Source organism: Hipposideros armiger, unplaced genomic scaffold (assembly GCF_001890085.2).
Source record: "Hipposideros armiger isolate ML-2016 unplaced genomic scaffold, ASM189008v1 scaffold_1686, whole genome shotgun sequence".
In the NCBI taxonomy this organism is placed as follows: domain Eukaryota; kingdom Metazoa; phylum Chordata; class Mammalia; order Chiroptera; family Hipposideridae; genus Hipposideros; species Hipposideros armiger.
In genome coordinates, this window is record NW_017733036.1 from 2870 (window position 1) to 17046 (window position 14177).

At 42.2% G+C, this 14177-nt stretch overlaps 1 long non-coding RNA gene across 1 annotated transcript in view; it reads right to left on the reverse strand.

Annotated features, from left to right (window-relative positions):
• LOC109378000 (uncharacterized) overlaps nucleotides 1–14177 on the reverse strand; it is a 50620-nt gene that overhangs the window by 1272 nt on the left and 35171 nt on the right. Inside the window, exons 4-5 of the long non-coding RNA XR_002122948.1 lie at nucleotides 1960–2193; nucleotides 1385–1570 (exon numbers count right to left, since the gene is read on the reverse strand). This is a non-coding gene — a long non-coding RNA (uncharacterized LOC109378000). The remainder of the gene's footprint in view (nucleotides 1–1384; nucleotides 1571–1959; nucleotides 2194–14177) is intronic.

A 14177-nucleotide genomic window follows, 5' to 3' on the forward strand; every position in this document is an offset into this window, starting at 1 on the left:
GATTCTTCTTCCCTAATGCTCTGGATGAAATTGTGTCCCACACCACCAAAGAAGAGATGTTAAATTTGTAACCCTCAGAACTAAGAACGTGACCTTATTTGAAAACAGGGTGGTGGCAGATGTCATTATTAAGATGAGGCCATAATGGAGTGGGGGAGCTTCCTAATGCAATGTAACTGGTGTCCTTATAACAAGACGGCCATAGGAAGACCAGGAGAACACCAACAGAAGATAGAGGCACAGGTAGGGTTTATGTGTTACAAGCCAAGGAATGCCCAAAATTGCCCTCAAACCACTACGAGACATGAAGAGGCAAGGAAGGATTCCCATGCAGGTTTCAGAGGTAACATGCCCTGCCCTAGGGTTTTGTACTTTTAGCCTCCAGAACTGAGAGGCAGTAAATTGTTATTGGTTAAGCCACTCAGTTTGTGGTACTTCTAGGATGTGAGAGGGAGATGCTGGTCGTTTCCAATTGGACAACTTGAGGACATTATTCTTGACATACAATGAACAAAATGATGGAGCAGAGACTTCATTTGCTGGACAGGTTGGTTGGAAGCAGAATACACTGAGACACAAACAATTCATAACCAGAAGCAAACCAGTGCTTCACGCAGGTGTGAGACCAGTTATTTTCATATTTTAATGCACACACAAATCATCTGGGGATCTTGTAAAATGTGGCTTCTGATTCAGTGGATCTGGAATGGGGCCTAAGATTCTTCATTTCTAAAAGCTCACAGACTATAATATCTGCATGCATGTTTTACATCCTAAATACGTAAGATGGTGTGAAATAAAAAGGAAAGCCATTTACAGACAAGAACTCAAGAGACATCTCAGACAGAAAGACTAAAGTCTTTTGATTAAAGAAGAATTCTACAGCCCGTGTATCCCATCCACAAAGGCCGCCTGTTCAGGCAGAAGCCCTTCTGCTCTTTACGTCATTTCAGGGACTTTTCCTCCTTAACTGATGCTGCTGGGGTCCTGGCTCTGACCTGTATTGGTACCTGACTCTCCAGAACACAAAGGAAGAAGAAGAGAATGACTCCAACTGTGGAGCAAGCCATGGTAGTGAGAACAGATACATGTACCATAGTGACAAGGCAGGGGCAGTGAGACAAACACCTCAGGACTGGTCTGCCCTGATCCATATCCCTCCCACTGGCTTGACTTGCAGTTTAGCCTCCCTCCCTGCTGTGTAAATTTCCACCTTCCCTGATATTTGGTCATTCAGCACCTGCCTATGAGAGTGATGCGTGTTTGAATGCCCTACCTGGTCTTGGTCCACAACAAATGTCTTCACATGTTGCAAAATATTTTCTCAGGGACTTCTTGAAATATGAGAGTTTATACATGGACAAGTATGGCTGCTGACACCCACCTGTTCCCTGATGGTTTTAGTTTCCAGGTTATTGTGCTCTCATACTTCTGTTTAAACATCATTGTCAGTTCCTCTGTCCCCATCAATCTCATGGCTAGTTATGTATTTCTTGGTTGAGTAGAGCTCACAGTAGGATATTCCATTGCTGAAATGTTTTCTCTGATAGCAACAGAAATAATAAGATCCCTAAAAATTAGAGGGCAGAGATGCCTCTTATTATTAGAAAGAAAGTGAATAAAATTATACCAAATAGCACAACCAGAGAGGACTAACACACAAAATACTGTGGGCATGGCTACTAGAGCAAGGTGTTCCAGGGCAAAAGGCAGACAGTAGCCACCCAAGAGACTGTCAATCTATACAGCCAAAGATAAAGAATGGGTGAACAGGGGATGAGTGGAGCCAGCCTAATAAAATATGTTTTATGGCCCAGTTTATTAAGTTGACCCATTTTTCATGCCCAGAAACTTCTAACTGAAATTTAGGCTAGATCCCTGTGAGATAGTCACCACTTAACCAAAGTATATGGTAACAATTCTCCCAGTGCCGCCCCAAAGTGATCTATGGTCACTTACTTGATTACCCAGGGCAAAGGACATATATAGATATTTTGAATGTTGTTGAGCACGTGATCCAAGTCACATTAATACTCAGGAACCAAAAGCATGATCAAGTCCCCAAACACAGTAGGACATTGGATGTCTAGTCTAGGAGAGGCACAGCTTACAGCAGATGTATTGGGTCCATAGAATCACCCAATGGACATATTTCCATAATTGTCCGTAGAATCCCCACACTTGTTTATTGTCCTGGTGAAGAGGCCAAGAAGTAAGAGTATGTTAGTTGAGAAAGCCAAGAGACAGCCTCTGTAATCTTGCCTTGTTCCATTTTCTTCAAAGTAGAAACTCTTAAAATAATATTATTGTGGGAAAATAGAGATTAGTGCTATACTTAATAATGCTGTGTGTTGGTCCCCATCACATCTTCATTTCATTTAATCTAGCTTCTAAACAACAACCAATACAGATGGATGCTGCAAGATGAACTCAGAAAGTAGTATCCTAACTGCCGCTGCGGTGCTTGATGTGCCCTGTTTTCTGGAGCACATTAACACTGTTTCAGTTAAATGGTGCAGAGCCATAAATCTTGTGAGAGCAGACTTTCCCTGTCTATCAGCTGGCAATATGGAGTATCAGACACCATTCACACTCACATGGAATGGACAGCAGTATACTTAATGGGTTACCCAAAATTGTTTATGTTTCCTCTTGGCCAACACATCCACCAGATAACTGGACCATCTGCAAGTTCTATAGAACCTCACAGTGATACATTATATTGCTAACATCGATTTGTATGAACAAGATGAGCAAGAGGTAGGAAGTACATAAGGGCTGCAGGGGAGAGGAGGCACACCCTATTAAGTATCAGGGCCCATCATACCAGTGAGTCCACTAGTCCACTAAGTCTGTGACATTTTTGAGTACCTTTAAAAATAAAACAATAACAATATCTAACAATTTTCATTCATAAAATGGAATCACAACACTCTGCTTCTGGAAGTACATGATCTACCATTGGGAAAAATGCTGTGACTCATTTTCAGGTGACCAAGAAAGATACCAGGTGTGATGAATCAGACACACAAAGGTTCTGCATACTCTGTACGAGACAAGTACTCCTGCCATTGGGACCATACAGTTCTGTGTAAGTAGAGCTGCCTGTCATGAGAAAAAGAGAATAATTAAAACACCATGTCTGGCAAACACTAATATCATTAAAATGTATCCTCTAATGTTCCAGAGCAATAGGGAACTACAAACCATTCAAAACTTCTGGAATGTTCCTGGGCCCTGGAAGAGACAAAGCTTCTAACTATGGAATGGTTGACAGATCATGTGGCTAGATATTACACAACATTAGCTGAGTTTAAGGGGACCCTACGTTAGAGAAGAGAACGCAAGATCCTGGCTCTTCCACTCATCACAGATGGTGTCTGTGTGTGAATTAGAGTTAAGAAGCAATGAGGTGGGGGTACATTTAAGCTTTCACATACTCAAATTCCTTCACCAGGTTTCCTGTCTGTAGAATCCCAGGCACTGAAAGTCACCTCCCGAAGGAACTCCAGACCTGAGAATAAGAGTGGGAGAAAAATGGAAAAAGCTGCCAGAGGGCATCCTTTCATCAGTGATGGACACTAAACGGGGGCTGTAGACAGACCCTGGAAGAGGAGGGTTAGCTGTGGGCTCTGCAAGCCCTGCACCCCCCTAACACATGGTCACTGACATGAAACACTCAGTAGCTGTGACCTGCCAACACGGCTGAGTACCCCCCCCCCCCGGGGAGGAGCTCATTTGCATGGCAGCCCTGCCCCCACAGGTAGTGGGAGTTATAAGGAGAGCTGTGCAGGCCGACTGTGCTGAGGGGTCTTGAGAAGCACAGCACTGGGGCGCCTACACCATGGCCTGGGCTCCTCTGCTGCTCACACTTCTGGCTCACTGCACAGGTTGGGGTACTCTCTGGGCTGGGGTGGGAGAGGACACACCGCACTTTCATGCCTCTGTCCCTCTGCTGACCTTTTCTCTCTCACCTGTTCTCAGGGGCCACTTCCCAGGCCACGGTGACTCAGGAAGCTTCACTGTCCAAATCTCCTGGAGGGACAGTCACCCTCACCTGTGGCTCCAGTACTGGGGCTGTCACCACCTCTAACTATGCCCACTGGGTCAAATAGAAGCCCTATCAGGTAGCCTGGGGTTTTACAGGTGACGCCAGCAACTGGGTTCCAGGGGTCCCTGCCCGATTCTCCAGGTCCCTCCTTGGAGACAAGGCCGCCCTCACCATCACAGGGGCCCTGCTTGAAGATGAGGCTGAGTATTACTGTGCTCTGTGGAACAGCAACTATTTCCAGGTTGGGAAGTGAGACAAAAACCACTGGCTCAGTGAACTCTCTGCTCCTAATATCTCCCATCTCCTGTTCACAGAGGCTGCGTGTAGTTAGTGTGGGCTCAGGGGGCTTGCTGTCCATGGCCCCAGAGGAGGCGTTCAAGTCCACTGTAGAAGCTTTAAAATGTTTTAATTTTAATCCTCTACTTTATAATAACAATGTGTTCAGAAAAGCCAGTCAAAGATATACGATATTTCACTAGGCAAAGGCTTCTTTATACATATTTGTTTCTACTGGATAATGAAGAGGACTGTAGAAAATATCTGCGTTTTTAAATAATTTTAAAACATAATTACACTCAAAAATAAAGAAACCAACAATTCAATTATAAATAGGCCAAAGTTCTGAAAAGACACCTCAACACAGAATATGTACATATCGTAAATAAGCATATGAAAACATGCTTAGCATCATATGTCATTAGAAAATTTTAAATTTCACTTTGAGGGGTGTAAATGTTTTATCATTACATTGTTTTATACATCTGAAACTAATAATTTTTAAAAGTTGTGGGACATAAAGAAAAAGAAAAAAAGCAAATTAAAACAACAATGAGCTACCACTGCACACCTATTAGAAAGGCTAAAATCCAAACACTGACACCACCAAATACTGGTGAGGATATGGGACAACAGCAACACCCATCATTGCTGGTGGGAATGAGAAATGGTACAGACACTTTGAAAGACAGCTTGGCTGCTTTTTACAAAATTAAATCATTTTCTTACCTTATAATTCAGTAATCACACTACTTAATATTAACCGAAATAAGTTACGAAGTTTCTAAGACATCAATTAATTTTCAACTAGTATACACAATTATCATCTTATGGTCTGTGGTGAGATTAATTTGGAAATAAACTGGACCCATTTAAGACTCACCTGAGCAATGAGATCGTCCCAAAGGAGCAGGTCCCTTGAATTTGCCATGGACTGGGAGGGGGCAGTCAGCAGGCATGGGTGGAGGCAGGACCTCCCTCTAATGGGCCCCTGACAACCTATCAGGGTTAGGGATGGACCAGGGCCTGCGACAGCAGGGGGTGCTGTGGGCCTGTCCTTGAGGATGATCACAGCTGTGAACCAGCCTCAGAGCTTCTTGTCTCTGCTCAGTGCTCACTGGCGCCCAGCAGCCATGTCCTTGTGCCCCTGTGACCCCCGGGCCACACCCACCACAGCCAGGAGCTGCTTTCTCAGGCCAGCTTATGGCTTCTGCTTTTGCTGCTGCTGCCACCATGGACCCAAGTTCATCCTCCTCTCCCTTCTGTCAAAGTCACTCACAGAAGCTCATTCCTAGACAAAGGTCTCAAAGGAAACAGAAAGCTTCTTTCCCCATTGGATGGGACACAGAACCTCTTTGCACTGAAATTCATGGACTGGGAGTGGCAGGCCCAGCTATGGTCATCTCAGACCTGACCTCTTGCTGAGGAATTTTCTGTCTCCACCATCAATCCTTTCCTTATTTCCAGGACTTTCCAGAGCAATGCCATCCTGTCATTCTCCTCAATGTGAATCCCTGTGGTTTGTGTTCTAGACTATTTATTATATAACTCTTATTGAGAAATAATTGAAACTGATTAAACTGCCAATGTTTATAGTGTACAATTTAGTATGTTTTGACATATTTACATAACTTGGAAAACATCAATACAATGAAGATAGTGAATCTATCCACCCCGAAAGCCTCATCACACGCCTCTGTAATCCTCCCTCCATCCTTTCTCACAACACCTCAGGCACCACTATCCACTTTCTGTGACTAGTGTTCAGTCTCCACTTTGTAAAGTTCATAAATGGAATCATACAGCATATGTATCCCTTTTAATCTGGCTTCTTTCCCTCAGCTTACTCCTACTGAGTCCCTTCCATGTTATTACAGAATTGCCCTCAATCATACAGAGGATACGTCATGACCTTTGAGGTCTCTAGATATGTTTGCCTTAATGGTGTGTGTGTGTGTGTGTGTGTGTGTGTGTGTGTGTGTGTGTGTGTATTTTATGGCTGCATTGGTTGTAATCCAGGGTGGAGTATATTGATTTTCCTCTGATCCTTTAAAAAAAATCTACTGTATTTCCCTGGTTCCCTAAAAACACCGAGTTTTCTGGGCACTGGGCCTGATACTCAGCCCTGCTTGCATCTTCTGTGATTACTTACTCACCTGTAACCAGCACTGAATAATTTTGTTGAATCAGTTTTTCTGATTTTGAATAGGTAATGCATACAAAACAGGCCAAATGAAAATTATAAAACAGGACTCCCTCTCCTCTAGCTTCTATCCTGGCCCTTTGATCAGTCAGCAGAAGTGACCCATGATCCAGTGTCATGCCTCCTCCTGGAGGGTCTGTGAGCACAAGCAGAAAGTCTGTCCTTTTGGCCATGTTCCACATATATGTTTGTTTTTTTCAAGTGCAACCTTACTACTGACTGGCATTATCTTTAAGTACTTGAGTGTGTTATCTTATTTTGTTCTGACAATCACTAGAAGATTAGGGGTCCAAATCAAGATCTTTCATGAAAACACTAAGTAATATGAATAAAAATGGAGGAGGTGAAGAAAATAAATATCAAAATTCAAATCAAGCAGAACCATGGTAATTTCTTTTCTCTAATAATCTTTATTTTATCAATGTATGATAAGAACAGAGGAGCATGTATTAGTATGCTGCCATAAGACAATACCACAGATGGGTGGCTTAAAGGACAGAAATTTATTTTTCACGGTTCTGGAGGCTGGAAGTCTGAGATCAGAGCATGGGCGTGGTTGGTTTCTGATTAGAGATCTCTTTGTGCCCTACAGACAGCTGACTCCTCACTGTGTCCCCATATGTTAGAGAGAGAGCAAACTAGCTGGTGTATCTTCTTATAAGGTCACTAATCCTATCAGACCAGGACTGCACCCTTATGACCTCATTTAACTATAATTACTTCCTTGATGGCCCCATCTCCTATTACAGCCACACAGAGGATTAGGGCTTCAACATATGAATTTGGGGTGCCACATTCAGCCCATTACACTTGTCCCTCATCATTCAAAATTCATGTCCTTTTTCTATGCAAAATACATGCATTCTATCCCAACAGCCTCTAAAGTCTTAATTTATTCCAGCATCAACTTGAAGGTCTGAAGTCCAAACTCTTTCTTAAATATTATCTATATCAGATACGGTGAGTTTTAGGATGATTTATCCTGAGTTATTGGGTGTTGGCATTGTGGCCTCCTGAAACCCAAGGGGCCCCACTCTGAAACTGAGGAAGAACCAGTTCTGCCCCTGGGCTTGTGCTGGGAGTGGCAGCCCCTCCAATCTCTGAATCACCTTCTGAGTCATTTTTCCTTTTCTTGAAAGATAACACATGTTCACAGATAGACAGCTCTATTGTCCAGACCTATAGGATCCCACAAGTTCAACAGCCTTCTTGCATTCTGTCCCAGCCTTCCAGTTTTTTCTTCCCCTTAGTCCCAGCTGGTGGTGTTCCTGCTAGTATAATTACATCTTTTATCCAGGCTTCTGCTGAGATGGCTGATTAAATTTGTGGTTCATACTCATACCAATTTCTTTATCAAAGGGATGCTCAGACACACCTTTAGGATTCTCTGTAGAACAAGCTTCCTCTTTTTTTGCAATATGGATAATCTGAGAATATTCCAAATCTTTAAGTTCTGGTCCCTTTTTGCTTAATAATTCCTTCTTTAATTCATCTGTCTCCTCTCGTATTTTACTATAAGCAGTCAGGAGGACCCAGGCCACACTTTCAACACTTTGCCTTTTCTTATAAGGACACTAATCTTATAGTATCAGAGCCCTATCCTTATGACTTCATTTAACTTTAAACCCTTCCTTAGAAGTTCCATCTCCAAATACAGTCACATTGGTATTAGGTCTTTAAGATATAAATTTGGGGTGAGGGGGCACATATATTCAGTCCACAACAGAGAGGACACAAAGACATTAGAAGGAAAGAAAGCTACAGATCAATATCCCTCGTGGATAAAGCACAAAGTCCTCCACAAAATAATATCATATTGAATCCAGTAATGTGTGAAAATAACAATACATCACAATCAAGTTGTATTTATCCCAGGAATGCAAAGCTGGTTCAACATTCAAAAACAATCATTGAGTAAGCAACAACAGTGAGCAATAAATAGAATGAATAATAAAAATTATATGATCATTCAATAGATACAGGAAAGCACTTCACAAAATTCAAAGACCATTCATGATTTTAAAATATCATAGCAAACCAGAAATAGATGGAAACCTCCTGGGCCTGATAAAGGGCATCTATAAAAATACACTGTTAGCACCTTACTTAATGCTAAAGAGTCAATCGTTCATTTTCAATTGCCAACTAGGAAAAGATGTCACCTGGGAAGAGCGCAATGATGGTGCCAACTTGGGCCAGTGAAGCAACATCTTCCACAACTAGATTGAAGAACAAAAGGACAGCAACTTGTCTGTACCCCTTCCCCCAATTCCCCAGCACTGTTCCCATCCCCCCAATTCCCCAATAAAAATCTTAAAAAAAAACAAACATTTTCAACCGATTGATTAGGTAATAAATTGAAACATTAAAAACCATGAAATTCAGGGCCGGCCGAGTGGCGCGTTGGTTAAGAGCTGGCTTGGGACGCCAGAGGGCCCCAGTTCGGATCCCACATATGGATCATGTTTTTTTTAAAAAAAAAAACATGAAATTCAGCTTACGCAGCACTTAGAGGGTAATTTATAGCATTGCTTGTCTGTGTTAGAAAAGAATACAAATTGAAAATCATCAACCTTGTTTCTACCTTGAGAAACTAAAGAAGAGTACAATCAACCTAATCAGAAGAAAAGAAATATATAGCATTCAATGAGATTTAAAACAAACTATAAAGAAAAATCAACGAAACCAAAATCTGATTTTTTGGAAAGGTCGATTAATAAACCTCTGGTCAGGTTAACCAAGAAAAATAGAGAGAGAAGGTATAAATTATCAATGCCAGGAATTGAACAGGAGACATCAGTACTGATCTTTCAGATGTTAAAAGGGAAATAAGGAAACTCTACATGTAATTCTTTAGGCATACATTTGACAATTAACATGTATGTGTTAATTCCTTAGAAGGTGCAAACTACAAAAACCAAAAGAAAACTTTACTGGAATTTTGATTGAGATCTCATTGAATATACGGATTAAACTGCTGATGACATCTCAACACTACTGAGTCTTTCAATCCATTGACACTCCATCACTCTCTACTTGCTTAGCTCTTTGATTTCTTTGATCAGTGTTTTGTAGATTTCAGCATATGGTTCTTACACATGTTTTTGTTAGATTTACGTCTAAGAATTTCATTTTTGGTGGTATAAATGGTTTTTATTAACTTTAAATTTTTATTGTTTTTTACTGTTATATAGGCTTTGTAGGTATCAACAAAATAGCAATTGACTTTTATATATTTACCTTGTATACTGTGATCACATTAAACTCACATAAATTCTAGGAGTTTTTTTTCTCCAAATTCTTGAGGATTTTTTTTTAGAGTATCTGTTCCCTTCCAATATGGTTCCTTTTTATTTCTTTTTTGTGCTTTATTGCATTAGCCAAATTCCCAGTACAATGTAGAATACGAGAGGTGAGAGAGAACATCCATTTATCTTATTCTATATCTCAAGGGAAAACATTCAGCCTCTCACCATTCTGCATGATGTCAACTAAGTTTTCAAAGTTATGCTTTATTACATTAAGGAAGTTCTCCGGGGCCGGCCGAGTGGCGCGATGGTTAAGAACTCGCTTGGGACGCCAGAGGGCCCCGGTTCGGATCCCACATGTGAGGGCCAGTGACACTGCCCTCCACAGCTAAGATGCTGAACAACAGCTCAACCTGGAGCTGGGCTGCCATGAGTCTCCGGCGATGGCGTGGACTGCAGTCCCTGTGGCAGTGGATTGCCATGGGCTACCGTGTGTAGCCAGCAGCCAGCGTGAGCGGCCAGCAGCCGCAGTGAGCGGCCGTCCAGAAGCCGGTGACTGATCTGCCTCGCCAGAGAAGAGCGCAATGATGGTGCCAACTTGGGCCAGTGAAGCAACGTCCTCCACAACTAGATTGAAGAACAAAAGGACAGCAACTTGTCTGTTCCCCTTCCCCCAATTCCCCAGCACTGTTCCCATCCCCCAATTCCCCAGCACTGTTCCCATCCCCCAATTCCCCAATAAAAATCTTTAAAAAAAAAAAAAAGAAAGAAAGAAAGTTCTCCGTTATTTCTGGTGTGCTATGACATTTTTATCATGAAAGAACATGAATTATCCTGATTTTTTAAAATCTAAGATGATCATATTTTAAAGCAATCTGTTAATGTAATAAATTACATGAATTTAGTTTTGAATTTGAATATTCATTGCTGAATAAATTCCACTTTGTTTTAATGTATTACCCTTTTGATATATGACCGGATTTAACTTGGGAATATTTTGTTTAGGATTTTTGTGTCTGTGCTCATAAAAGGTACTTCTCTGTAGTATTCTTCACACATAATGTCTTTGTCTGGTATTGGTATTAGAGTTAAAAATCAGGTGGGAAGAATTCCTCCTCTTCCATTTTCTGGAAAGGATTTTGTAGAATTCTTATTATTCCCTCTTTAAAATTGGGTAGAATGTACCAATAAAACCATCTTCGCATATAGTTTCCTTTTCTGGAAGGGTTCTAACTACAAACACAGTTTCCTTAATAAATATAGGACAATTCAGGTTACCCATTTGTTTCAGTGAGTTTGTTAATTTTATATTCATCATGGTTATATAGTTGTTAATATTAGGGGAGACTGGGTGAAGAATATATGTGCTATCCTTGCAACATTTCTGTACATCTAAAATTATTCTAAAATAAAAAGTTTAAATAAAACAATCTCATTTCCTTCCCCTGAATTTACTCACTAACCTATGCACTGGACTGGATCTTAGGTCAGGCTGTAAAACTTTCCACATCCCATCTTAGAGCACAGGTCTGTATTTTCCAGGTAATACTCTCTAAAGAAAAATACAAAAAATAATTTTCACCTTATGCCAATTTTTCATTGGCATAATGAACCTCAGCTGAAGTTTGAAGTTTAAACTATATATTTTCAGAATAAAATCAGTCAAAGGTGCAGGCACACGGGCAGGGTCCCAACGAATTCAAAGTGCAAGCCTCCACAACTAAGACAGAAGGACAACAACTTGGCTGTTCCCCTTCTCCAAATCCCCAATTAAAAAAATCTTAAAACAAAAAAATCAAAAAAAGAAGAAGAAAGTGCAAGCTTCCATTTGTCTTCTCCCAGTTGAGTAAATCACAGACAATGCTACCTTCTCCTGGCACCAATGTGTGATACATGCATGGAGTACTGCCAACCAGGAACGTTCACACAAACAAGGAGTCCAAAGCTTTTTTTTTTTTTTTTAAGCAGGGAGGGGAGACTTGGTCATGTACACCTGGTTGGCATTTCACACAGCTGACTTTAGTCTCCACCAAATTAGAAGTTAAAGTTTAAACCCTCAGTCTTTGGTAATTTTTAAAAAAATATATTAAAATAATTCTGACTTAAAACAGCTGTTCATTCAATGTAACTTTCAAAATAAATAATTTCAGTAGAGTCAGTCATTCAAACCACTCAGGTAAGAAATTAAGGCCATGTACCACGAAAATTCACAGTGAGGTGCGATTTCAGCAACAACTAGAGAAAGAAGTACAAACAGGAATGAGCAAAGAAGAGACAAGCAATGAATGTGGAATGGCCTGGGAAATACCATTACAATGATAAAAAGATAAATCAATAAAGAGGGTACCCAAAAAATGTATACACGTTAGGAACGGAAAAAAATACTAAAATTGTAATAACATATGCCGATAACAAAAGATGAATACAAGTCACGTTTGATTTCTGCAATTACAAAGGTGCTCAAAGTGGTTACCATCAGCATCCAGACATGTCTGATAAGTGAAAACTACTGCTTGAGCAATGTTAACTAAAGTGTCCACATCTATACGTGTTTTGGCACCCCCAGTAGTTATGTGTTAAATAACTGAGAGGAGACCACACACCTTCAGTGCAAGAAGGCTACCAGAGGGTGGTATGGATCTTCTCAGGGGACTTGAGGACTCAAGTGGTTCAAATTTAATGGACCCTGAACACTTGCTCACTGGCCCGTAGAAAACCTTAGAGCAGCTGTTTCCTCCCACCGGGTAGAGCCACAACACACAGCCACCCCTGGCCTACTCCTGACAGTGTAGCTGCTCTACAGGCTGAGGACCTGGGTGGTAGAAGCGAGTAGTAAAGGGCTCAGCTTTGCATAATGCAACAGTCAAACACACCCTTGCATGCAGCAAGCTCAGTAGACGATAAAGAGCCATCAGAGTCCAGCCTCAGCTCTGAGGCAGGGGGTCCTTCCAACATCTGCACGTGGCCTGGACTCCTCTCCTCCTCCTTCTCCTCACTCACTGCCCAAGTGAATACAGATGTCAGATACCAGCCTTTGGAGGGATCTCACTGCTTTTTTTCCTTATTCCTGAGATGTGTCTGTTTGCAGTGCCCACAAACCTCTGCTCTATAGAAGCAAATGCCAACCTGCAGGGGTCCTGGTCTGATTCTCTGGGCTCCAGCCTGTGGACAGGGCTGATTATTACTGTGTGGCCTTCAACAGGCTCCCACAGTTCTCCAGCCTGTAGGGAAGTGAGACATGAACATGCGGGGCCACCCAACAGTGTGTGACCCTGATCGCAGCACCTGCTGTGGAGAGAGGACACCTGGGCCACTTAGCTTTTGTTGACATGTGTACTAGTGTGACACTCAGCTAGGGCTTAAGACTCACATAAGGATGGCAATCTAAAGAATGCAGCCTCATCTACCCAAAGTTGGCCCTCAAACGAACCCCTTATCACACGGCCTCAGATGAAGTTCCTTGATACCAGGGGTGACCTACCTTGGGGTCAGAGTCTGTAATGGGCCAGAACAGAACACGAACAGAGAGCCCAGCTGGGCCTGACTCAGGAAAAACAACGAATGCAGAGGTCTGTCTGTCCTCAACGTTTTTCTGAACATCGATGTGCCAGGCTCAGGTCTAGGGCTCAGGGTACAACACTGACAAGACAGACAGGGTCCCATCCTCACGGGGCTGACACTGTACAGGGAAGAGAGGGTCAACAAGTTGATAACAATAATGCATATCATGGTGTGTGACAAGAGGTGACATTGGCAAGAAAGGGGTGGACACGAAGAAGATACAGAATCTGACTTCAGCTTTAGGAGGAGTTCAGCTTCTCCAACAAAGATGAAATAGGAGGACACAGCGTGAAGGCAGGAGACCCAGGTAGGAGATGGTGGCATAACGCACATCGGAAAATGAGGTCTCAGGGGGGCGATGCTGCATTGAGACAGGAGGAATGTGCAAGAGAAAGACTAGATGGGAGGTGTTGTGCTGTCACCTCGAGCCTGTCCCTGTGATGGAACCATTAAGAACCACCTCTGCTTTGTTTCAGAGTGTCATGGGAACACTGTCCTCTGCAGACAGCAAGCCAACTCCCCGGACTCATCACTGCCCTTCATGCCTACTCACTGAGATTTATTTGAAACGTCACTTTCACATGGTGAGAGAGAGCTGCTTACTTGCTATTGAGTTGAAGCTCTGAAGGTCCAGGGTAGAGTATTGTAGAGCACACGGATGCACTTGGGGTGCATGTACACACTGAAGAAACTGTTTGTGTCTATGAATAGTTAAAGTATATGTTTGAAAATCCCCAGAGCCACTTCAGAAAGTAAAGGAGGTGAGGTGTCAGTGTGAACAGGCACTGGCTCGATGGTGCAGGGGAGTGAGGGCTGATGGTTGGCACAGGCGAGATGC